General features: G+C 42.8%; 1 protein-coding gene across 3 annotated transcripts in view; it reads right to left on the reverse strand.

The window, feature by feature from the left end:
- Nucleotides 1-24,571, reverse strand: part of RTN3 (reticulon 3) — a 78,808-nt gene that overhangs the window by 10,400 nt on the left and 43,837 nt on the right. The gene's annotated exons all lie outside the window — the stretch shown is intronic.

Genomic DNA, 24,571 nt, shown 5'->3' on the forward strand with positions numbered 1-24,571 from the left:
AAAGCTAATTTTGTCCCAGTGTATAAATTGGGGCAGGGGCAAAGAAAGTGGTAAATAAAAATAGACCATGCACTATTAGTGCTAGTTACAAAGAAACACCAGTCTCGATGTTAATCTGAAAAGAATTCAGGAAGGATTATGTATAGGGGACCATATAATTATCCAAGCCACAATACCTCCTCCTCCCTTTTTTGAGACAGCGTCTCACTCTGTCACCCGGGCTGGAGAGCAGTGGCACTATCATTACTCACTGCAGCCTTTAACTCCTGGATTCAAGCAAACCTCCTACCTCAGCCTCTGAGTAGCTAGGACTACAGGTATGTGCCAACATGTCCAGGTACTTTTTATCTTTTTGTAGAGACAGGGTCTCAATATGTTGCCAGGCTAGTCTCGAACTCCTGGCTTCAAGCAATCCTCCTGCTGTGGCCTCCCACAGTGCTGTGATTACAGGCATGAGCCACCATGCCTCGCCAAGCCGCAGTACTCTTAAAAAAAGTGAGTGGGGGCCGGGCATGGTGGCTCACGCCTGTAATCCTAGCACTTTGGGAGGACAAGGCGGGTGGATCACCTGAGGTCAGGAGTTCGAGACCAATCTGGCCAACATGGTGAAAAGCCAGTCTCTACTAAAATACAAAAATTAGCTGGGCATGGTGGTACGTGCATGTAGTCCCAGCTACTCAGGAGGCTGAGGTAGGAGAATCGCTTGAACCTAGGAAGCGGAGGCTGCAGTGAGCCGAGATCACGCCATTGCATTCCAGCCTGGGTGACAGAGTGAAACTCCGTCTCAAAAAAAAAAAAAAGAAAAAGAAAAGTGAGTGGGGCTGGCAGGGCGCAGGGGCTCACGCCTGTAATCCCTGCACTTTGGGAGGCCGAGGCAGGCGGATCACTTGAGGCCAGGAGCTCAAGACCAGACTGGCCAACATGGTAAGACCCCTGTCTCTACTAAAAATACAAAAAATACCTGGGCGTGATGGTGCACGCTTGTAATCTCAGCTACTCGGGAGGCTGAGGCACAAGAAATCACTTGAACCTGGGAGACGGAGGTTGCAGTGAGCCAATATCGTGCCACTGCACTCCAGCCTGGGTGACAGAATGAGACTGTTTAAAAAAAAAGTGAGTGGGACACTATTAATAATTATGTCAGGAAATGAGTTTAAGTAGAAGTATTTCGATTTTCCCAGTTTGGAAGTCCTCAACTGTAAGATCCAGTTGCCCAGGATGGTCCTGGTTTAAAGACACCTCCAACTCTCTGAGTGGCAGCTGCCGGCAATCACCTCCAATCTAGCAGTGACGTTACTTTTTTTTTTTTTTTTGAGACAAAGTCAGGGTTTCACCGTATTGGCCAGGCTGGTCTCAAACTCCTGACCTCTAGTGATCTGCCCGCCTCGGCATCCCAAAGTTTTGGGATTACAGGCATAAGCCTCTGCACGTGGCTGCCATTACCTTTTGCATTTCTATCTATGAAGGCTAATTTCCCCATGAATAGCTAGAGGACTTTCCTCCCAGCCACTATCTGCTCTTAAAAAAGAGCAAGGGCTTTGGAGTTGGAGAGACATGAGTTTGAGTCCTGGTAATTTCTCACTATATTACTTTAACCTTTCCAAGCCTCCATTTCCTCATCTGAAGAATGAAGAAAATGAAATCTACTTCCTAGAGTTTAAGGAATAAAGAAGGCTAAGACACTGTAAATGACATGCAGTAAATACTTTAACCATAATTCAAATAAGGTTAGCTGAAAAGACTGATTTGGGATAAAATGAACCTGGGTGTGATTCAAGTTGTCTTGCGGGTACCTAGTTCTTCCCCACATTCAGCTACACAGCTCTCTTCTGAAACCGTTTCTTTGAAGACTAACCTTCCTAGAGCCAAAGAACCTTAACTTGAAACCAATAAAACACTAAAAATATGCTGATTGTATATAAGAAGTAATCACTGGTTCAAAGAGTCTGGCTAAGGGATGCAACTTACTAGGAGAAAGGGAAGGTATTCTGACTCCTGATGGGAACCCCAGAGTCCCAGATAGTGATGCTGCAAAGGAGGGAAAGAATTGAGAGGTAACTCAGGCTCACTTGATGAACTAAGAGATTGAACAGAAGAACTTAATAGAATGCTGCCTACTTAAGAGTGAATTCCTATAAGTAGGAGAATTCCTATAGTCAGAATTCAAGTATATACATGTTAGAGTTCATATAACTACAAGAACAGTTTCAAAACAGAAGGCTTAGAGGGCCGACGTCATCAGTAGTAGAATAAACAGATACCATATGCCTCCAGACATAGTACACACACTGAGAAAGACACAACATCACTTCTATGGTATTCCTGCCCAAAACATGTAACCTGCATCTAATCAGAAAACACCAGACCAACCCAGATTGAGAAATATTCTACAAAACAACTGGCCTGTAGTCTTCAAAAATGTCAGTGGTGTGAAAGAGAAAGGCTGAGGAACTTACTTCTTTTAATCTTAATTCTCAGATTAAAGGAGAGTAAGGAGACAGGATGAGGCACAAAGTGTGATCCTAGACTGGACTCTGGAAAAGGGGTAAACACGGTTATAAAGACATCATTGGTACAACTGACAAAATTTAGATGTGGACTATGTAATTGACAAAAGTACTGTTATCAATGTTTAATTTGCTAAATTACTGTTAAATTTCCTTAACAGCCAGGCGCGGTGCCTCACGCCTATAATAATCTCAGCACTTTGGGAGGCCGAGGCAGGCACATCACGAGGTCAGGAGACTGAGACCATCCTGGCTAACACGGTGAAACCCCGTCTCTACTAAAAATACAAAACATTCGCCGGGCGTGGTGGCAGGTGCCCGTAGTCCCAGCTACTCGGGAGGCTGAGGCAGGAGAATGGCATGGACCCGGGAGGCAGAGCTTGCAGTGAGCCAAGATCGCGCCACTGCACTCTAGCCTGGGCAACAGAGCAAGACTCCATCTCAAAAAAAAGCAAAAAACAAAAAGCAAAATTTCCTTAACAATAACTTTCGTTGGTTATGTAAAACAAACAAAGATGTTTTGTTCAATGGAAACACACTCCAAAGTAGGGGTAAAGAGGCAGAACGTTTGCAATCAGCTCTCAAGTGGTTCAGGAAAAAAACATCTATCTATACTGAGAGGGAGGGGGTGATAACGCATATGTGGCCAAATGTTAACAACTGGTGAACTAGAGTGAAGATTATACGGGAGTTCCTTGTAGCACAATTGTAATTCTTCTATACATTCAAAATATTTGAAAGACAGGAAGAGAAAACTTCGAGAATAAGGCTGGGACCCAGAGAGAAAAGGACCTTGATGTATCAGAGAAGGAAAAGGGATAAAGACGACACGTGCCTAGATGCAAATCAGAAGTGTCTACACCTTTAGGCCGGGTGCGGTGGGTCACTCCTGTAATCCCAGCACTTTGGGAGGCCAAGGTGGGTGGATCACTTGCAGTTAGGAGTTCGAAACCAGCCTGGCCAACATGGTGAAACCCTGTCTCTACTAAAAATACAAAAATTAGCCAGGCATGGTGGCACGTGCCTGTACTCCCAGCTACTCGGAAGGTTGAGGCAGGAGAATCGCTTGAACCTGGGAGGCGGAGGTTGCAGTGAGCCAAGATCGCATCTTTGCATTCCAGCCTGGGTGAAACAGTGAGACTCCATCTCAAAACAGACCTTTGTGCAAATTAGAAAAAGTTGTTACTGCCATCTGCTGGAAAACTCATAAGAAATATTCAAACCTACAAAGATAACAAATGTAAACAGTGCTCCTAGATGTGTGCAGTAAACAACCTGCATAATAATATAGGTCCTGGGCTCAGCCTTAAGATAAATGGTGGAATTATGGTCTGGGATAGAAAGGGGACATAGTGACTGAAGAGAGGATAACAGAGGAAGAGCTTGGAAAAGATGGTTCAACACATCAAGTCTCTGTCTGGAATGCTCTTCCCCAACTCCCCATGGCTTGCTTCTTTACTTTTCAGGTCTCAGTACAGGGCTACTTCTTCAGACACTGACCAGCCTGTCTAACAGCCCCTGCCTTCATCACCTTCTATTCCCTTTAACAGCTTTATTTTTCTTCAGAGCACCTACCACTTTATTTGTAGCAGGCTCTTCACAGTTGCTACTGGATGCTTAAACATGGGGCCAAGCTAATGACCAAAAGACAGCAAAACCATTTATTTCCTAATAATTCCCCTTAAACTAGTCGAGTTTTTGCACATGACTCTATTGACCACATAAGACTAAGGATTCCAAGTATAGAACACCAAAGGAAGGAAACTGGCATGGTTTTTGGAAACTTTTCCCTCTCTAATACCTTGGGGGAGAAGACGATGAAAAATACGAAGAAAAAGTGAGAAATGAGGCAGTTGCCAATAGTTTAAAATATGAAGCCACTAGACTTACACTAGTTCTAGTGTGTATTTCATAACCAGCAAGAGGCTGCATGGTTTGCGTCCATGATATTTTCTTTTCTTTTCTTAGACAAGGTCTGGCTGTATCGCCCAGGTTGGAGTGCAGTGGCACAATCTTGGCCCATTGCAACCTCTGCCTCCTGGGCTCAAGCCATCCTCCCATCTCAGCATCCCAAGTAGCTAGGACTATAGGCACGCACCACCATGCCCGGTTGATTTTTCTATTTTTTGTAGAGACAGGGTTTTGTCACGTTGCCCATGTTGGTCTCAAACTCATGGGCTCAAGCAATCCACTGTCCACTGGCCTTGGCCTCCCAAAGTACTGGGATTTACAGGCATGAGCCACAGCGACCGGCAGAAACTTTCCTTTTTTTTTTTTTTTTTTTTTGAGACGGAGTCTTGCTCTGTCGCCCAGGCTGGAGTGCAGTGGTGCGATCTTGGCTCACTGCAAGCTCCGCCTCCTGGGTTCATGCCATTCTCCTGCCTCAGCCTCCCGAGTAGCTGGGACTACAGGTGCCTGCCACCATGCCTGGCTAATTTTTTGTATTTTTAGTAGAGACGGGGTTTCACCATGTTAGCTAGGATGGTCTCGATCTCCTGACCTTGTGATCCACCCGCCTCGACCTCCCAAAGTGCTGGGATTACAGGCGTAAGCCACTGCGCCTGGCCAGAAACTTTCTTTTCATTCTATTTTATTTTCATGTACCTGTTCCGGCTTAGTACAGTTATGCACTAAATGACATGTGGACAACAAGGCACCACATACATGACTGTAGTCCCATAAGATTAGAATATTGTATTTTTACTGTATTTTTTTAATGTTTAGATGTACAAATACTAAGCACTGTACCACACTGCCTACAGTATCCAATATAGTGTAACATGCTGTATGGATTTGTGGCCTAGGAGTGATAGATGATACCATATTGCATAGGTATGTAGTAGTATACCTTTTAGGTTTATGTAAGTTAGCTATGGTATTTGCTCAATGATGAAATCACCTAATGACATGTTTCTCAGAGTGCATCCCACTGGTAATCAATGCATAACTACTTTTTAAAACAGGAAATTATTTATTTTTTAATGTGTTATCTTTCCTTCCTTTCCCACTTTTTTTTTTTTTGAGACAGTCTCGCTCTGTCACCAGGTTCGAGTGCAATGGTGTGGTCTCGGCTCACTGCAATCTCCGCCTCCCAGGTTCAAGCGATTCTCCCACCTCAGCCTTCGAGTAGCTGACATTACAGGCGCCTGCCACCACTCTTGGTTAATTTTTTGTAATCTGACCTCGTGATCCGCCCGCCTCGGCCTCCCAAAGCACTGGAATTACAGGCATGAGCCACCGTATCCGGCCCCTTTCCCACCTTTATCTTCCTTCATCAAGTTTTTGTTTGTGTTTTGAGATGGAGTCTCAGTGTGTTGCCCAGGCTGGAGTGCAATAGTGAGATCTCGGCTCATTGCAACCTCTGCCTCCCAGGTTCAAGCAATTCTCCTGCCTCAGCTTCCCGAGTAGCTGGGATTACAGGCGCGCACCACCAAGCCCAGCTAATTTTTTGTATCTTTAGTAGAGACGGGGTTTCACCATGTTGGCCAGGCTGGTCTTCAACTCCTGACCTCAGATGATCCGCCCGCCTCAGCCTCCCAAAGTGCTGGGATTGTAGGCATGAGCCACTTGACATTTGTGCCCAGCCTGCAAAAATTCTTAACAAAAATTTAGCAAACCAAACACAACAATAAATAAACACAATACTACTACATCATGACTGAGGTGTTTCTTTTGAAAAAATACAGGATTGGCTTAACATTCAATAATCAAAATAATTCTCCATTTTAAATAATTCCACCAAGGAAGAATTTCATAATTCACCATATTAACAACTAAAAAAGAAAAACCATATGATACAGAAAAAAAGCATTTGGGAAAATCCAACATTCATTCCTCATTTTAAAATCTCAGGAAACTAGGGAAGGGAAATCCCTCAACTTGATAAAGGGAATCTACTAGTAACTTACAGCAAACATCATACTTACTGAAAGAAGGCAAGAAGTTCTCTCTGCCTCTATTCCTGTTTAACACTGTATTAAAGGTTCTAGCCAGTTCAGTAAGTCAAGAAAAACAGGCTGGGTGCGGTGGCTCACGCCTTTAATCCTAGCATTTTGGGAGGCCAAGGCAGGTGGATCACCTGAGGTCAGGGGTTCGAGACCAGCCTGGCCAACATAGTGAAACCCTGTCTCTACTAAAAATGCTGGGCGTAGGGCAAGGCACGGTGGCTTATGCCTGTAATCTTAGCACTTTGGGAGGCCGAGGCGGGTGGATCACCTGAGGTCAGGAGTTCAAGACCTGCCTGGCCAACATGGTGAAACACCATCTCTACTGAAAATACAAAAAAAAGGCCAGGTGCGGTGGCTCACACTGGTAATCCCAGCACTTTGGGAGGCTGAGGCGAGTGGATCACCTGAGGTCAGGAGTTCAAGAACAGCCTGGCCAACATGGCAAAACCCTGTCTCTACTAAAAATATAAAAATTAGCTGGGCATGGTGGTGCGTGCCTGTAATCCCAGCTACTAGCGGGGCTGAGGCCAGAGGATCACTTGAACCTGGGAGACGGAGGTTGCAGTGCCGAGACTGCGCCACTACACTCCAGCCTGAGCAACAGAGCAAGACTCTGTCTTAAAAAAATAAACAAACAAAAACATTGCCGGGCATGGTGGTGGGCGCCTGTAATCCCAGCTACTCAGGAGGCTGAGGCAGGAGCATCACTTGAACCCAGAAGGCGTGGTTGCAATGAGCTGAGATCATGCCACTGCACTCCAACCTGGGCGACAGTGTAAGACTCCATCTCAGAAAAAAAAAAAAAAAAGATTAGCTGGGTGTCGTGGCATGCTACTGTAATCCCAGCTGCTCAGGAGGCTGAAGCAGGAGAATCGCTTGAAGCCAGGAGGCAGAGGTTGCAGTGAGCTGAGGTCGTGCCACTTCACTCCAGCCTGGGCAAAAGAGTGAAACTCTGTCAAAAAAAAAAAAAAGAAAAGAAAAGAAAAGAAAAACAAATAGGCATTCACATTGGAAAGTAGTAAAACTGTCCTTATTCACAAATGGCACGATTGCCTTTGTGGAAAATCTGATGGAATCTATTTAAAAAAAAGCTACTAGGGCCAGGCGCTGTGGCTCATGACTGTAATCCCAGCACTTTGGGAGGCCGAGGCAGGCGGATCACGAGGTCAGGACATCAAGACCATCCTGGCTAACATGGTGAAACCCCATCTCTACTAAAAATACAAAAAATTAGGCAGCGTGGTGGCGGGTGCCTGCAGTCTCAGCTACTTGGGAGGCTGAGGCAGGAGAACGGCGTGAACCCGGGAGGTGGAGCTTGCAGTGAGCCGAGATCGCACCACTGCACTCCAGCCTGGGCGACAAGAGCGAGACTCTGTCTCAAAAAAAAAAAAAAAAAAAAAAGAACCTAGAAGAGCCAAAACAATTTTGAAAAATAAAGTTAGAAGATTAACACAACCTGATTTTAAATATAAAGCTACCATTATCAAGATACTATAGTACTGGCCGAAAGATAATAGAGCAATAGAATGGTATAGAAAATCCAGAAATAGACAATTGTGCATTAAGAGATGTTTAAAGATTATTTCAGGCCAAGCGCAGTGGCTCATGCCTGTAATCCCAGCCCTTTGGGAGGCTGAGGCGGGAAGATCACCTGAGGTCACAAGTTTGAGACCAGCCTGGCCAACACGGCAAAACCCCATCTCTACTAAAAACACAAAAGTTAGCTGGGCATGGTGGTGCATACCCGTAGTTTCAGCTTCTGGGGAGGCTGAGGCAGTAGAATCACTTGAACCCGGGAGGCAGAGGTTGCAGTGAGCCAAGATCATGCCATTGCATTCCAGCCTGGGCAACAGAACGAGACGCTGTCTCAAAAAAAATAAATAAATGCTGGGTACGGTGGCTCACGCCTGTAATCCCAGCACTTTGGGAAGCTGAAGTGGGTGAATCACTTAAGGTCAGGAATTTGGGACCAGCCTGGCCAACATGGTGAAACCCCCTCTCTACTAAAAATACAAAATTAGCCAGGCGTGGTGGCACAAGCCTGTAGCCCCAGCTATTCAGGAGGCTGAGGCACAAGAATCGATTGAACCCGGGAAGCGGAGGTTGCAGTGAGCCAAGATCAAGTCACTGCACTGCAGCCTGGGCGACAAGAGCGAAACTCCATCTCAATAAATAAATAAATAAATAAATAAATGAATAAATAAATAAATAAATAAATATAAATAAAATAAAATAAAGATTATTTCACCCCTTAATGGTTCCTGGCTTCCACTTGGCCACGGATCCCTACCTAGTAAAATACTTTATCCCCAGCTTTAGAGTTAGTACAGCACAGAAATGACTCTGGCTCCAGAATGCCTGGGTTTGATCCTCTTCCATTTGCTAGCTGTGTGATTTTGGACAAGACAATCTCTCTGTGCATTGGGCTCCTCATTTGTAAAACAGGATAATACAAGATCAACTTCATAGAGATGTTGCCAGGATTAAGTGGATTAATGTGTAGAAGTGCTCAGAATACTGTTGATTAGATAGTAACACAATGTCAGCTATTATTATTCATTTGACTGCCAACCTCTGCTACAATTGTAACAGAAAATTTAAGAATTGAAGTTAAAGTTAGCTATAGAGCAACAAGATTTTTTCCTTTCCTCTTTGTTGCCAGTAACATACAAAAAAATTAGAGGTGGCTCATGACTGTAATCCCAGCACTTTGGGAAGTGGAGGCTGGAGGATCGCTTGAATTCCAAGAGTTTGAGACCAGCCTGGGCAACATAGTGAGACCCTGTCTCTATTAAAAGAAAAAAAAAGGCCTGGCGCGGTGGCTCATGCCTGTTATCCCAGCACTTTAGGAGGCCGAGGCAGATGGATCACGAGGTCAGGAGTTTGAGATCAGCCAGGTCAACATAGTGAAACCCTGTCTGTGCTAAAAGTACAAAAAACCCACAAAAATTAGCCAGGCATGGTGGCAGGCACCTGTAGTCCCAGCTACTTGGGAGACTGAGGCAGGAGAATCGCTTGAACCTGGGAGGCGGAGGTTGCAGTGAGCCGAGATCGTGCCACTGCACTCCAGCCTGGGTGACAGAATGAGACTCCGTCTCAAAAAAAAAAAAAAAAAAGAAACTAAGATGGGGAGGTTAGAAGGGGCCTTATTAACCAAATCTATTTTATGTATCAAACTTCCATATAAACTTTTCTACAAAAAAGTGCTACACTATCAGAATTATGATTAAATAGATTGGTGTGTAAATGATATATGGAGACAGAGGACCAGGAGATAGAGGCAGTATGATACATCACCTATGGGGCAGACCAGACCAACATATAGTATAGATTTGGGAGTTATCAACATGTAGGTGGTAATTTGAAGCTACAGAAACAGAAGAGATCACTTTGAGGCATCTCGACCCCTCAAATTCCACACATCAAAGAAAACAGCATTTCTGACTGACACTCTTCCCTGATCAGAAAATAGTTCTACCATCCACCCAGAAACCCAAGACAAATACAGAAATAGGGTTCACTCTTCCTTCTCCCTCATCAACTACACTCAAACATCAGGGCAGGTTAAAGTCTATCTTTTTGAATCTATCAGAAAAAACTAAATTCTTTTGATTAAGAGTCTTCAACATTTTTATGTCTTAAATTTACCTTCTATGAGCAGACTCTTTAGAGAAGACTGTCCAAGTCGGTGACTCTCAGCTGCGTGTGAGATGGGACAAAGGACGTGGGATGGGGAGTAGATCCTGACTCCTGATGGTGCATGTCACCTTTATAAAGCTATGGACAAATTATTGCTTGATTCTGGTATGTGTCAGGTAGAGAATCACTACTGGAGAGAGCCACTGATACAGACAGGGAATGTCCTTTTCTTTGGGTGTGCTATGTGTATCTTGGGTGATCTAAAACAAGAGAATTGTGACGCAATGGGTTAACGAACTGCCACACTAGTACACAACCTTATAGAGACAGAATGAAGCCTTGGCTAGTCTCTTCCTAAAGTCCTACAGGGAAGTGACCCAAGCTAGTTCAAAAGGTACTGGAAAAATAAAAAGCCAAAAATTCTCAAAAGAACGAAGTCAATGTTCCCTTACTTTTCAGGTTATAACTTTATCTTTAATATCATACCACTTAATTTCTCTTTTCATTTAAAGGACCTTACTTTTTTCTCTTTTCATGATTCATTACATAAGTAAAATCACTAATTTTTCAGTTATATTATTTTGCTAACGACAGATGAAACATCTGACAAGGAATGTCTGTACCAAGAGTGTTTATGTTGCTGGTGGAATTATGAGTGATTCCTTCTTTTTATTTTCCAAATCTTTTGTAATGTGGCCATATTACTTTTATTTTAAAAACTTTAAAATAAGGTATTTATTTTAAAGTTTTATTAAAGTATCTATTTCTTGCCCCTGTTATTTAAGGACGTTGGCTGCAGTACCCATGTTACACCTGAAGAGGGCACTAACACATCCAATGGTAATCTCAGGCTAAGGAAAAAGGAAATCAGTCTCGTGCCATTTCCAGCAGGCACAAACCCATTAATTTTATTATCGAATTTGGGGAAAGCTCTTGCTTTGATTCTAACTAGCCATTTCCAAAAGTCAATTGACTTTATTCTCCCAAGTATACACCTCAAAGGTAGAAAAGAAGAGCTGTTCAAATACTTATTCTGAAAAGGAATAAATGTGAAAGAAATTTCAAGGTTTAGTAGTCTGTCAGCTTCACTTTCTTCTTCTTTTTTTTATTTTAAAGACAGAGTCTCACTCTGTCACCCAGGCTGGTGTGACTACAGCTCACTGTAGCCTCGACTTCCCGAGCTCAGGTGATCCTCCTGCCTCAGCCTCCCAAGTAGATGGGACTACAGGTGCATGCCACCATGCCTGGCTAATTTTTTAAATTTTTTGTACAGATGGGGGTCTCTCAGTTTGTTGCCCACGCTGGTCTTAAACTCTTGGGCTCAAGCAATCTGCCCTCCTTGGCCTCCCAAAATGCTGGAATTAAAGGTGTGAATCACTGAACCCAGCTACTTCATTTTTTAAGAACAAATAAATCTCCAATTCATTCCATCTTCCTTGCAACAATTTCTTAAAATTTGTCTATAACACATCTCTAAGAACACTCAAACATGCATGAAATAACTAAAAGGAAAAAAAAAAGGCCACGCTTTATAACCTCAAAAAGGAAACTGTGAATAAAGGGGAAACAGTTAAGCTTTTTAATATAAACAATTTATGTAAAGATAAAGATGCAGACATTTTTACATAGATTATTTCTTTTCTTTGGTTACTTTCACATTAATAGTTATAATAAATGAAGCCACTTTTGAGTTGCAAGAGACATGAGGTGATGTGTTTGTAAACTCAGGCCCAAATTTTGTGGCTGCTGAAATGGGTTGAGTCTGCTCTGCTACAGATTTATCCTTAATCAAAGAAATCCACCCCCTCAAAAGGCACAGAAAGATCACTGACAGAATACAAAGCTGTCACTGTCAAAGACAGACACACATACTTTTGGCCGTAGATGAGTCTGGCAGCAGGCCAGAGAAACATGTAGGAATCTGTTTCAAACTAACGTTCATCTCACACTCTCAGAAAAAATAGTTGTTTGTTCATTAAAATAACCTACCATCCCCTTTGCCCTCAATTTCAGATTTATAAAACAGAAAACAAAATGGCATTGTCTACCCCTCTCCAGGTGAATAGTATGGATCTAAAAATGTGAACTTTTGACCTTAGTTACCTAAAGAGTATTTTTCTTTTTTTTTCTTTTTTTTTTTTTTTTTTTTTTTGGAGACAGAGTCTCATTCTGTTGAGCAGGCTGGAGTGCAGTAGCATGATTTCAGCTCACTGCAACCTCCGCCTCCTGGGTTCAAGCAATTCTCTTGCCTCAGTCTCCTTAGCAGCTGGGGCTACGCGTACCCGTCGCCACACCTGGTTAATTTTTGTATTTTTAGTAGAGATGGGGTTTCACCATGTTGGCCAGGCTGGTCTCAAACTCCTGGCTTCAAGTGATCTACCCACCTTAGCCTCCCAAAGTGCTGGGATTACAGGCATGAGCCACTGTGCCCGGCCATCAATCTTTAATTTTATGGTTAGTGCATTTTACCTAAGAAATCTTTGCCTACCCTATGTCATGAAGATATTTTCCTATGCATTCTTGGATAAGTTTTTTGGTTTTAGTTTTTATGTTCAGAGATCTAATTCATTTTAATTTCTGCATATCATGTGAAGTTAGAATTGTGGCAGGCGGAATTCTAAGATGGAGCCGGGCATGGCGGCATATACCCGTAGTCCCAGCTACTCAGGGGGCTGAGGTAGGGGGATCCCTTGAGCCCAGGAGGCAGCAGTGAGCTAGGACTGCAAAACTGCACTCTGGCCTAGGAACAGAGCAAGACCCTATCACAGGGGGAAAAAAAAAAAAGGATTCTATGATGGCTTCCAAGACTCTTGCCCCTTGTTGTACATGCCTTGTATAACATTTTCCCCTGCCCCTAAATGTGGACAGAATCTGTGAATATGATGGGATAGTCACTCTAGTTTTTGCATTTGAGTTATATAAACAGTCATTCCTCAGTATCTGAAGGGGACTGGTTCTAGGATCCCCAAGGATATAAAAATCCATGGAAGCCCAAGTCCCTTATATAAAATAGCATGGTATTTGCATATAACCTAGACATATCCATTTGGATACTTTATTTTTTAAAATTTTTGAGATGGAGTCTCTGTCGTCCAGGCTGGAGTGCACTGGCACAATCTTGGTTCACTGCAACCTCCGCCTCCCAGGTTCAAGTGATTCTACCGCCTCAGCCTCCCGAGTAGCTGGGACTACAGGTGTGTGCCACCACATCCAGCTAATTTTTTGTATTTTTACTAGAGATGCGGTTTCACCATGTTGGCCAGACTGGTCTTGAACTCCTACCTCAGGTGATCCGCCTGCCTCAGCCTCCTAAAGTGCTGGGATTACAGGCATGAGCCACCATGCCCAGCCTTTATATTATTTTTTATTGTTTTTTCTTTTGTATTTTCAATCCGAGGTTGGTTGAACCCAAGGATGCGGAACCTGTGGATGCAGAGGACTGACTGTATAAGATTCTCCTGATAGCTTCGAAGAAGCAAGCTACCATGTTGTGAGAGGGCCATGAGGTTAGGACCTGCAGGCAGCTTCCAGGAGCTAAGCATGATCTCCCCAGCTGACATCCAGGGAGAAAGAAAGTGGGTATCTCATTCTACAACTTCCAGGAACTGAATTCTGTCAACAACCAGCCAGCTTGGAAAGAAAGAGGTCCCTGAGTCTCAGATGGTATCACAACCCTGGTGAGGCCCTAAGCAGGAGGATCAGCTAGCCCATGCCTAGAATGCTGATCCATGAAAACTATGAGATAATAAATTTAAGTTGCTAAATTTGTGCTAATTTGTTATTTCTGGGTTCTCTGTTTCTTTACTTGTAGACTCGTCAGTACCATACTATCTTTATTACTGGAGTTTTATAATGTCTTTAAATAAATGTTCCAAGTTCTCCAATTTTGTTCTTTGCTCTGTGTATTTCCACAGAAATGTTAGAATTGGCCAGGCGCTTTAGCTCACACTGGTAATCCCAGCACTTTGGGAAGCCAAATTGGGCAGAATGCTTGGGCCAATGAGTTCAAGACCAACCTGGGCAACATGGCAAAACTCCATCTTTACTAAAAATACAAAAATTAGCTTGGTGTGGTGGCAAATGCCTGCAATCCTAGCTACTCAGGAGGCTGAGATGGGAGGATGGCTTGAGCCCAGGAAGCAGGGGTTGAAAGAAAGAAAGAAAGAAAGAAAGAGAGAGAGAGAAAGAAAGGTTAGAATCTGGGACTTTGAATTGTCTTGAATCCATAGATCAGTGTGAGTAGGACTGACATCTTAACAACACTGAGTCTTCCAATTCATGAACATAGCACTTCTCTCCTCTTAGTCATTCTTTAGCTTCTCTCTGCAGTGTTTGGTAGCTTTTAGTATTGAGGTCTTAAGTGCTTTTTTGGTTAAATTTATTCCAAGTATTTTATGCTTTTGGTGCTATTATAAATGGAACTATTTATTTAAAAAAATTAATTTTCTAGGTCAGGCATTGTGGCTCACACCTTGTAATCCCAGCACTTTGGGAGGCTGAGGTGGGCAGATCACTGGAGGTCAGGAGTTCCAGACCAGCCTGGGCAACAAGATGAGACCCTGTCTCTACTAAAATTACAAAAATTAGCCAAGTATGGTGGTGCACACTTGCAGTCTCAGCTAGAGGTGGAGGTTACTGTGAGCAGAGATCGTGCCACTGCACTCCAGCGTGGGCGACAGAGAGAGACTGTCTCAAAAAAAGTTTTTTTTAAATTGTCAAATTTTGCTATTAATATATAACAACAAAATTGAGTTTTATCAACCTAATATCTATCCTGCAATCCTAAATTCACTTATTAATCCTAATAGTTATTTTGTGGATTTCTTAGGATTTTCTATGTAAACAATCATGTCATCTGCAAATGAAGAAAGTTTAACTTCTTCCTTTCCAATCCTGATTCCTTGTATTTCCATTTATTGCCAGAATTCAGTGGCTAAGACCTCCAGTATGGGGGGGGGTGTGTGTGTGTGTGTGTTTTTTGAGACAGAGACTCCCTCTATCACCCAGGCTGCAGTGCAGTAGCGCGAACTCGGCTCATTGCAACCTCCGCCTCCTGGGTTTAAGCGATTCTCCTGCCTCAGCCTCCTGAATAGCCGGGATTACAGGCGTGCGCTGCCATGCCTGGCTAATTTTTGTATTTTTAGTAGAGGTTTCACCATGTTGGCCAGGCTGGTCTCGAACTCCTGACCTCAAGTGATCCGCCCACCTCGGCCTCCCAAAGTACTGGCATTACAGTCGTCAGCCACTGTGCCTGGCTATTTTTGTTTGAGACAGTCTTGATTTGTTACCCAGGCTGGAGTGCAGTGGTGTGATCTCGGCTCACTGCAAGCTTTGCCTGTTGAGTTCAAGGGATTCTCCTCCCTCAGCCTCCTGAGTACTGGGATTACAAGTGTGCACTACCACACCTGGCTAATTTTTGTATTTTTAGTAGAGATGGGGGTTTCACCATGTTGGTGAGGCTGGTCTCAAACTCCTGACCTCAAATGAACTGCCCACCTCGGCCTCCCAAAGCGACCTCCAGTATGATGTTGTATACAAATGGTGAGAGTGAACATTGTACCCAATCTTCAGGGGAAAGTGTTCAGCATTTCAGTATTAAGGAAGACATCAGCTGTAGTTTTCAACAGATGCTGTTTATTAGACTGAGGGGGATTACCTTCTATTCCTTGTTTGTAGAAAATTCTATCAGAAAAGGATATCGAACTTTTTATTTAAAAATTTTAGAAACAGGATCTCACTGAATGTGTGTGTATATGTATGTGTGTCTGCGTGTATATGCATATATACATATGTGGTTTTTTTTTTTTTTTTTTTTTTTTGAGGCAAGGTCTTGTTCTGTCACCCAGGCTGGAGTGCAGCTGTACAGTCATGGCTCACTCCAGCCTCAACCTCCTGGGTCCAAGCAATCCTCCTGCCTCAGCCTCCCGAGTAGCTGGGACTACAGACACACACCACCACCACCACACCCAGCTAATTTTTCTTTTCCTTTTCTTTTTTGGGGGGGTTGGTAGAGACAGGGTCTCATTTTGTTGTCTAGGCTGGTCTTGAACTCCTAGGCTCAAGAGGGTTGAGATTACAGGAATGAGCCACTGCACTCAGCCAAACATTTTCAAACACTTTTTATGAACTGAACTTATGCCACAGTTTTTCTTCATTGTTAATGTGGTGAATTATACTGATTACCCAATCTTTTTTTTTTTTATTCTGAGATAGAGTCTCTGTTGCCCAGGCTGGAGTGCAGTGGTGCAACCTCGGCTTACTGCAACCTTTACCTCCCGAGTTCAAGCGATTCTCCTGCCTCAGCCTCCCAAGTAGCCGGGACTACAGGTGCGTGCCACCACGCCCGGGTAATTTTTTGTGTTTTTAGTAGAGACGGGGTTTCACTGTGTTAGCCAGGATGGTCTCGATCTCCTGACCTCATGATGTGCCCGCCTCGGTCCTCCCTCCTGACCTCATGATGTGCCTGCCTCGGTCCTCCCAAAGTGCTGGGATTACAGGCGTGAGCCACTGCGCCCAGACTTTTTTGTTCGTATTTTTAGTAGAGATAGGGTTTCACCATGTTGGCCAGGCTGGTTTTGAACTCTTAACCTCAAGTGATCCACCTGCCTCGGCCTCCCAAAGTGCTAGGATTATAGGCGTGAGCCACTGAGCCCAGCCCTGATTATTTAATCTTAAAACAACCTTGTATCCTGTATATCCTGTAACAAACCCTACTTAGCCATGATGCATTATTTTATATGTTGCTGGTATGATCTGCTAATATCTTCTGAAGGATTTTTCATTTACGTTCATGAAGAATATTAGTCTATAATTGTGTTTGCCATGTCTTTGTCCAGTTTTGGTATTACTCTATACATATGTATTATATATGACATATATACTAGTTCATAAATTGGGAAGTATTCTCCTCTCCTTTTTCCTTAAATGCTTCGAAGAATTCTCCAGGGAAACCTCTGGGCCTGGAATTTCTTTGTGGAAAGAGTTTTGATACTGAATTTAATTTCTTTCATATAAATTGTGTTAGCGTTAAGTAGTATTTTTCAAGGATTTTGTCCATTTCTCTAAGTTGATAAATCTGTTGGCATAAAATTGTTCATAATAATCTACTGTTCTTTTAATATCTGTAGGATCTGAATGGAAAACCCTTTTTTCATGCTTGATATTGGTAATCTGTGTTTTTTTTTTCTTGTCCAGTCAAGAAATAATTTTGGCCAAAAGTGGCTCACACCTATAATCCCAGTGCTTTAGGAGGCCAAGGTGGGAGGATCACTTGAGGCCAGGAGTTCGAGACCAGTGCGAGCAACATAATGAGACCCCATTTCTACAAAAAGTTTTAAAAAATTAATAAAGTGTGATAGTGCATGCCTGTAGTCCTAGATGCTTGCCTGTAGTCCTAGCTACTTGGCTGAGGCAGGAGGATCGCTGAAGCCCAGGAGTTTGAGATTACAGTGAGCTATGATCATGCTACTGCACTTCGGTCTGGGTGACTGAGCAAGACCCCGTTTCCAAAAAAATAAAAAATAATTTTGTTGAACTTTTCAGGTACCAAATTTTGGCTTTGTTAATTTTTTCTATTGTTTGTTCTTTGATTCCATTGATTTCAGCTCTTTTCTTCTTTCTTTCTACTTACTGGGTTTACTTTGCTCTTTTTTTTCTAGATTTTCAAGTTCGAACCTTAGATCACTGTTTTAGATTTTTTGTCTTTTCCAATATAAGCATTTAAAGCTATATACCTGGCCGGGCACGGTGGCTCCCTGCACTTTGGGAGGCCAACGCGGGCGGATCACAAGGTCAAGAGATCGAGACCATCCTGGCCAACATGGTGAAACCCCATCTCTATTAAAACTACAAAAATTAGCTGGGCGTAGTGGCACACGCCTGTAATCCCAGCTACTCGGGAGGCTGAGGCAGCAGAATCGCTTGAACCCGGGAAGCAGAGGTTGCAGTGAGCCGGGATTGTGCCACTGCACTCCAGCCTGGTGACAGTGAGACTCCATCTCAAAAAAATAAAAAATAAAAAATAAAACAAATAAAGCTATATACATTTCCCTCTCAGCACTGTATTCCACAAGTTTGATTTATTTTCATTGTTCAGTTTAAGTGATTCAGTTTAAATCACTTAATATTTTTCTTGTGATTTCTTCTTTGATCTATAGATTAGGTAAAAGTGTCTTGCTTAATTTCCAAATATTTGGGAATTTTCCTAGATATCTTATTGTTGTCTTCATCACAGATATCTTCATTAATTTAAAGCTTAAATTCATTATGGCCTTAGAACATATTTTGTATGATTTAAATCCTTTGAAATTTGGCCGGGCACAGTGGCTCACGCCTGTAATCCCAGTACTTTGGGAGGCCAAGGTGGGCAGATCACTTGAGGTTGGGAGTTCGAGACCAACCTGGCAAACATGGTGAAATCCTGTCTCTACTTAAAATACAAAAATTAGCTGGGCGTGGTTGTGCACGCCTGTGATCACAGCTACTCGGGAAGTTGAGGCACAATAATCATTTGAACCCGGGAGGCGGAGGTTGCAGTGAGCTGAGATAGCACCACTGCACACCAGCCTGCGAGGCAGAGTGAAACTGTGTCTCCAATAAATAAATAAATAAAAAATCCTTTGAAATTTGCTGAGTTGTTTTGTGGGCCTAGTAGTATATTATCGATACTGATGAATGCATACCTTATACACTTGTAAAATAATGTGTATTCTGCTACTGTAGGGAGTAGTGTTCTATAAACACCATTTAAGTCAAATTTGTTGATTGTACTCTTCAGATACATGTGTGTGTCTAGTTAACTGCTGAGAAAGAGGTATTAAATTTTCCAATTATTATTACAGATTGCCAATATCTCTCCTTAATTCTGCCTTTTTGGGAGACAGGGTCTCACTCTGTCACCAGGCTGGAGTGCAGTGGTGTGATCATGGTTCACTGCAGCCTCCACCTCCTAGGCTCAAGCAATCCTCCGCCTCAGCCTCCTGAGTAGCTGGGACTACAGATGCATGCCACCAAACCAGTTAATTTTTGAATTTTTGTAGAGATGGGGTCTCTATAAAAAAACTCCAGGGTAAGGTTATGTTGCGTTATGGGTTATGTTGCCCGGGCTGGTCTCAAACTAGCCTCAAGTGATCTTCTCACTTTGGCCTCCCAAAATGTTGGGGTTACAGGCATGGGCCATTGCCCAGCCAATTCTGTCAATTTTTGCTTTGTGTATTTTGAAGCTACTATTAGGCACATACACACTCATAACTGTCAAGACTTCCTGATATCTTTTATCATGATAAGATGTCCCTTATTTATTTCTGGTAAAAGCTTTCATCTTCTTATGCTTTTTGCATGGCATACATTTATAAATTTTTTGGGGTATCTTTTCCATCCATTTACTTTCAACCTGTGTCTTTATATTTAAATAACATCTTTTGGCCAAGTGCGGTGGCTCACGCCTACGATCCCAGCACTTTGGGAGCCCAAGGAGGGTGGATCGCTAGAGGTCAGGAGTTTGAGACCAGCCTGGCAAACATGGTGAAACCTCATCTCTACTAAAAATACAAAAATAAGCCAGGCGTGGTTGTGAGTGCCTGTAATCCCAGCTACTTGGGAGGCTGAGGGAGGAGAATCCCTTGCACTCGGAAGGCAGAGGTTGCAGTGAGCTGAGATCACGCCACTGCACTCCAGCCTGGGTGACAGAGTGAGACTGTCTCAAAAAATAAATAAAAATAAAATTAATTTAAAAACTAGTTGGGCATTGTGGCATATACCTATAGTCCCAAAAAGGTGAAGTGGGAGGATTGCTTGAGCCTGGGAGGTTGAGGTACAGTGAGCCGTGTTCATGCCACTCACTGCACTACAGCCTGGGTGACAGAGTGAGACCCTGTCTCCAAATATATATACATATATTTATAGTACCATTACATTAAAAATGTAGAAACAGGCTGGGCATAGTGGCTCATGCCTACAATCCCAGCATTTTGGGAGGCCAAGGTGGGAGGATTACTTGAGCCCAGGAGATCAATGCCAGTGTTGGCAACATAATGAGACTCTGTCTCTACTAAAAAAATAAAAAAATTAGCTAGGTGTGGTGGCATGCACCTGTGGTCCTGGGTACATGTGAGGCTGAGGCACGAGGATTGCTTGAGCCCAGGAGGTCTAGGTTGCAGTGAGTCATGATTGCACCACTGCACTCCAGCCTGAGATACAAAGCCACAGAGCCAGAGCCTGTCTCCAAAACAAAACAAAAAAGGCAGAAACCTTTGCTATAGTACAAGTCCATATACTCTTGTTTTTTTCTGTTATAATTGTCATAAGAAATAAACATCATAACCTCTACACGTTATTACAATTTTTGCTTTAAGCAACCCTATATATTTTAAGAAATTAAGAAGAAAAAAATAAGCCTTTCATATTCACCCAGGTGTTTACCACTTCCAATTCTCTTCATTCCTTCCTAAAGGTCTGAGTTTTTATTTGGTATCACTTTCCTTTAATCTGAAAAACTTCCTTTAGCATTTCTTGTAGTGCAGGTCTTCTGGTAGAATTCTTTTAGTTTTCTTTTATCTAAAAATGTCTTGTCTTTTAATCTTGCAGGGTTTTTTTTTTTTTTTTTCTGAATACACAAACCTGGGTTGACAGGTTTTTTTTCCCTGTTGGGCACTTTAAAAGACGTTACTCCACTGCCTTTTAGCCTCTGTGGTTTCTAGTAAGAAGTAAGCTCTAATTATAATTGTCATTTCCCTGTGTCATTCTTCTCTAGCTACTTTCGTTTTTTTTTTTTTTTTTTTGAGACGGAGTCTCGCTCTGTCGCCCAGGCTGTAGTGCAGTGGCGTAATCCTGGCTCACTGCAACCTCCGCCTCCTGGATTCAAGTGATTCTCTTGCCTCAGCCTCCCGGGTAGCTGGGATTACAGGTGTGCACCGCCATGCCCAGCTAATTTTTGTATTTTTAGTAGAGATGGGGTTTCACCATGTTGGTCAGGCTGGTCTCCAACTCCTGACCTTGTGACCCACCTGTCTCGGCCTCCCAAAGTGCTGGGATTACAGGCGTGAGCCACCGCGCCCGGCCTCTTCTCTAGCTGCTTTCAAGATTTTCTCCTTATTTTTGGTTTTCAGCAACTTGACTATGATATACTGTAGAGGAAAGGGTTAAAACTCAGCAGGCCTAAAATGCCAAGCCCTGTACATGCCAAAGAAAGGTCTGTCTTCAGGACTAGCCCTTTGCTGGCTCCTTGGAGATGGCCTCTGAGCCTTTTGAATATTCTGCTTGATAAGTATTTTTGCATGCCTGAGGTCTTAGGCCATGCTGTATCAGATAAATTTATCCTAACAATATGATTTATTGCCAGTACATGTTTTTGCTCTGGGGGATCTGGGGTCTGAGTAGCTGAGCTCAGTCATATGGGCACTGCATGCCGTGCTAGACACCAAAGACTGAAAGAGCTTCCTTGGTTGGGAATACTTTGCACATTTTATCATGCATCACTGTAAAAGAATTAAGTACATCCCTGTATGACTCCATTCAACACCTGGAAGCTTGCATCTGTTCTCTCCTAGATTTTATCCCGTGTGTCTTTTCCTCTGGCCAATTCTAATCTATGTCCTTTTGCTGTAATAAACCATTAACTGCTAGTTTACAGTTTATGAGTCCTATGGGTCCTTCTAGCAAATCACTGGCCCTGATGTTTATCTTGGGGACCCCGACACATACACCAAGGTATGGTTTTCTTTGTAATTATCCTAGTAGGTGGTATTTGATGAGCGTCTTTCATCAGTAAATGTGCCTTTCATAAAATTTAAGAAAATTTCGGCCATTTTATCTTTAAATATGTCCTTCTCCAGTCTCTCACTTTCCTCTCCTGCTAGGACTCCAATTATAAAAGGTAGGTTTTGCAGGTCTCGCATTCCTGGGCTCAAGTGATCCTCCTGCCTCGGCCTCCCTAAGTGCTGAAGTGGTGGGATTACAGGCGTGAGCCACTGTGCTTGGCCAAAGTTAGGTCTTTTGATATTGTCCCACAGGGTTCTGAAGCTCTGGTGATACTTTTAAAAAACATGTTTTCTTTCTGTTCTTTAGTATTCTATCAAGTTCACCAGCTTCTTCCCCTGTCATCTCCATTTTGCTGTTAAGGTCACCTGGTGAATTTTAATTTCAGTGGTTATATTTTACAGTTCTAGAATTCCCATCTGACTCTTTTTTGTTTCCATTTCTAGATTGAGATTTTCTTTTTTATTCAATACAAGAATATCTCCCTTTACTTCTCTGAGTGATTAAAATGAAAACCCTTAAAACCCCTGACTCCTAATTCCAACATATGCAGTTAGTTTCTATCGACTGTCTCTTTTTCTTCAGACTGAGTTATAATTTCTTGGTTCTTAAAACATGTAGTTTTGGATTATATCCTGGACATTGTGAATATTATGCTGTACAAATTCCAGACTGTGTTCTATTCCTCTGGAGAGTTTCATTACTTTTGTTTTAGCATGTAATAAATTTGGTTAGATTCAAACTGCAAACTTTTTTTTTCAAGACAGAGTCTTACTCTGTCACCCAGGCTGGAGTGCAGTGGTGTGATCTGCACCCCTGACCTCCCTGGGCTCAGGGACTACAGGCACAGGCCACCACGCCTGGCTTAATTTTGTATTTTTTAGTAGAGATGGGGTTTCACCATGCTGCCCAGGCTGGCCTTGAATTCTTGGGCTCAAGTGATCCACCTGCTTCAGCCTCCTGAAGTGCTGGGATTACAGGCATGAGCCACTGTGCCTAGCCTTCAAACTACAAACTCAGTTCACTTCTTCTTTTTTTTTTTTTTTTTTTTTTGAGACGGAGTCTCACTCTGTCACCCAGGCTGTAGTGCAATGGCGCAATCTTGGCTCACTGCAACCTCCAGCCCCGGGGTTCAAGCGATTCTCCTGCCTCAGCCACCCGAGTAGGTGGGATTACAGGCGCCTGCCAACATGCCCGGCTAATTTTTGTATTTTTAGTAGAGACGGGGTTTCACCAGCTTGGCCAGGCTGGTCTTGAACTCCTGAGCTCGTGATCCACCCGCCTTGGCCTCCCAAAGTGCTGGGATTACAGGTGTGGGCCACTGCACCCGGCCCAGTTCACTTCTTTCATCTCTAACTGTGCTGCTTACAATCTTCTGTGCGTTAAGTGTGGTTCACAACTAAACAGAGGCTTAAACACAGTTTATTTTATCTGCAGAATTTTAGGCTGTCACTCTCTGGATCTCTCCTTTCCAAGATTCCTCCTCCCGTTACATTCCACTGACTCAATGGTTGTGGCTGACCCAAATTCCGTCCACTGCTTAGGTTTTCTATGAAGGTTTGAGCCAACCTGTCAGGTGCCCACTTCAGCCTGTCCTCTAGCTAAAAGCAATAAAAATAAAAAACTAATTTCATGCTGTCTCTTCTTACATGTGTCAACTCTCTTTCAGAATCTGACTGCTCCCGTTCATCCTCCAGTGCGTTCAGGTCTTTGTTTTTTAAAAATTTTGTCCAGTTATATTCAGGAAGGTCAGGTCCAGTAAAAGACTACTTGGCCATAAGAAAAGAAAACCATTCTGACATTGCTTTTAAAAATTACTTCAGATTCCTTGTATATGTAGGTATATAGATTCATTTTTTTTTCTTTATGGAATCTTTCTAGCCATAGATTCACTTTAAATGATACCAAGATAGGAATTATTTTGTATCCCTTGTTTTGTAACTCTTTTCATTCCAGTTAGCACCCACCATCTGCAGGGTGCTCAACAATGTAGTTTTTACTAATAAATTACGAACATTTTTACATAACAGAAGACACTAACTTTGACAGTAACTAGAAAAATAAGGCACAGAGCTAGAAGTAAAACTGGTAAGCAGTAGCACCCTAACACTGGAGAAATATTCACATATGTGTAAAAACAGACAAGTATAACAACATTAACTTCAGGCCGGGCGCGGTGGCTCACGCCTGTAATCCCAGCACTTTGGGAGGCCAAGGCGGGCAGATCACGAGGTCAGGAGATTGAGACCATACTGGCTAACACGGTGAAACCCCGACTCTACTAAAAATACAAAAATAAAATTAGCTGGGCGTGGTAGCGGGCGCCTGTAGTCCCAGCTACTCAGGAGGCTGAGGCGGGAGAATGGCATGAACCCAGGAAGCGGAGCTTGCAGTGAGTGGAGATTGCATCACTGCACTCCAGCCTGGGCAACAGAGCGAAACTCCATTTCAAAAAAGAAAAAGTAAAAGTAAAAAAAAAAAAAAAAAAAAAGAACGTTAACTTCAGCACTGTCTATAATAGTCAAAAATAGGAAAGAATCTAAATCCTTATCAAAAGAAAATAATATATTCATACAATGGATTACTACATAGCTGTTAAAATGAATAAATTATATAAATTCCAACATGAAAGAAGTTTAAAAACCTAATGTTGAATGGAAAAAGTTATACAACAAACATGATAACATGAATGAATGGTTAAAAAGCACAAAACGATACAAACAC

Source organism: Pongo pygmaeus, chromosome 9, assembly GCF_028885625.2.
Source record: "Pongo pygmaeus isolate AG05252 chromosome 9, NHGRI_mPonPyg2-v2.0_pri, whole genome shotgun sequence".
NCBI classification, from domain to species: domain Eukaryota; kingdom Metazoa; phylum Chordata; class Mammalia; order Primates; family Hominidae; genus Pongo; species Pongo pygmaeus.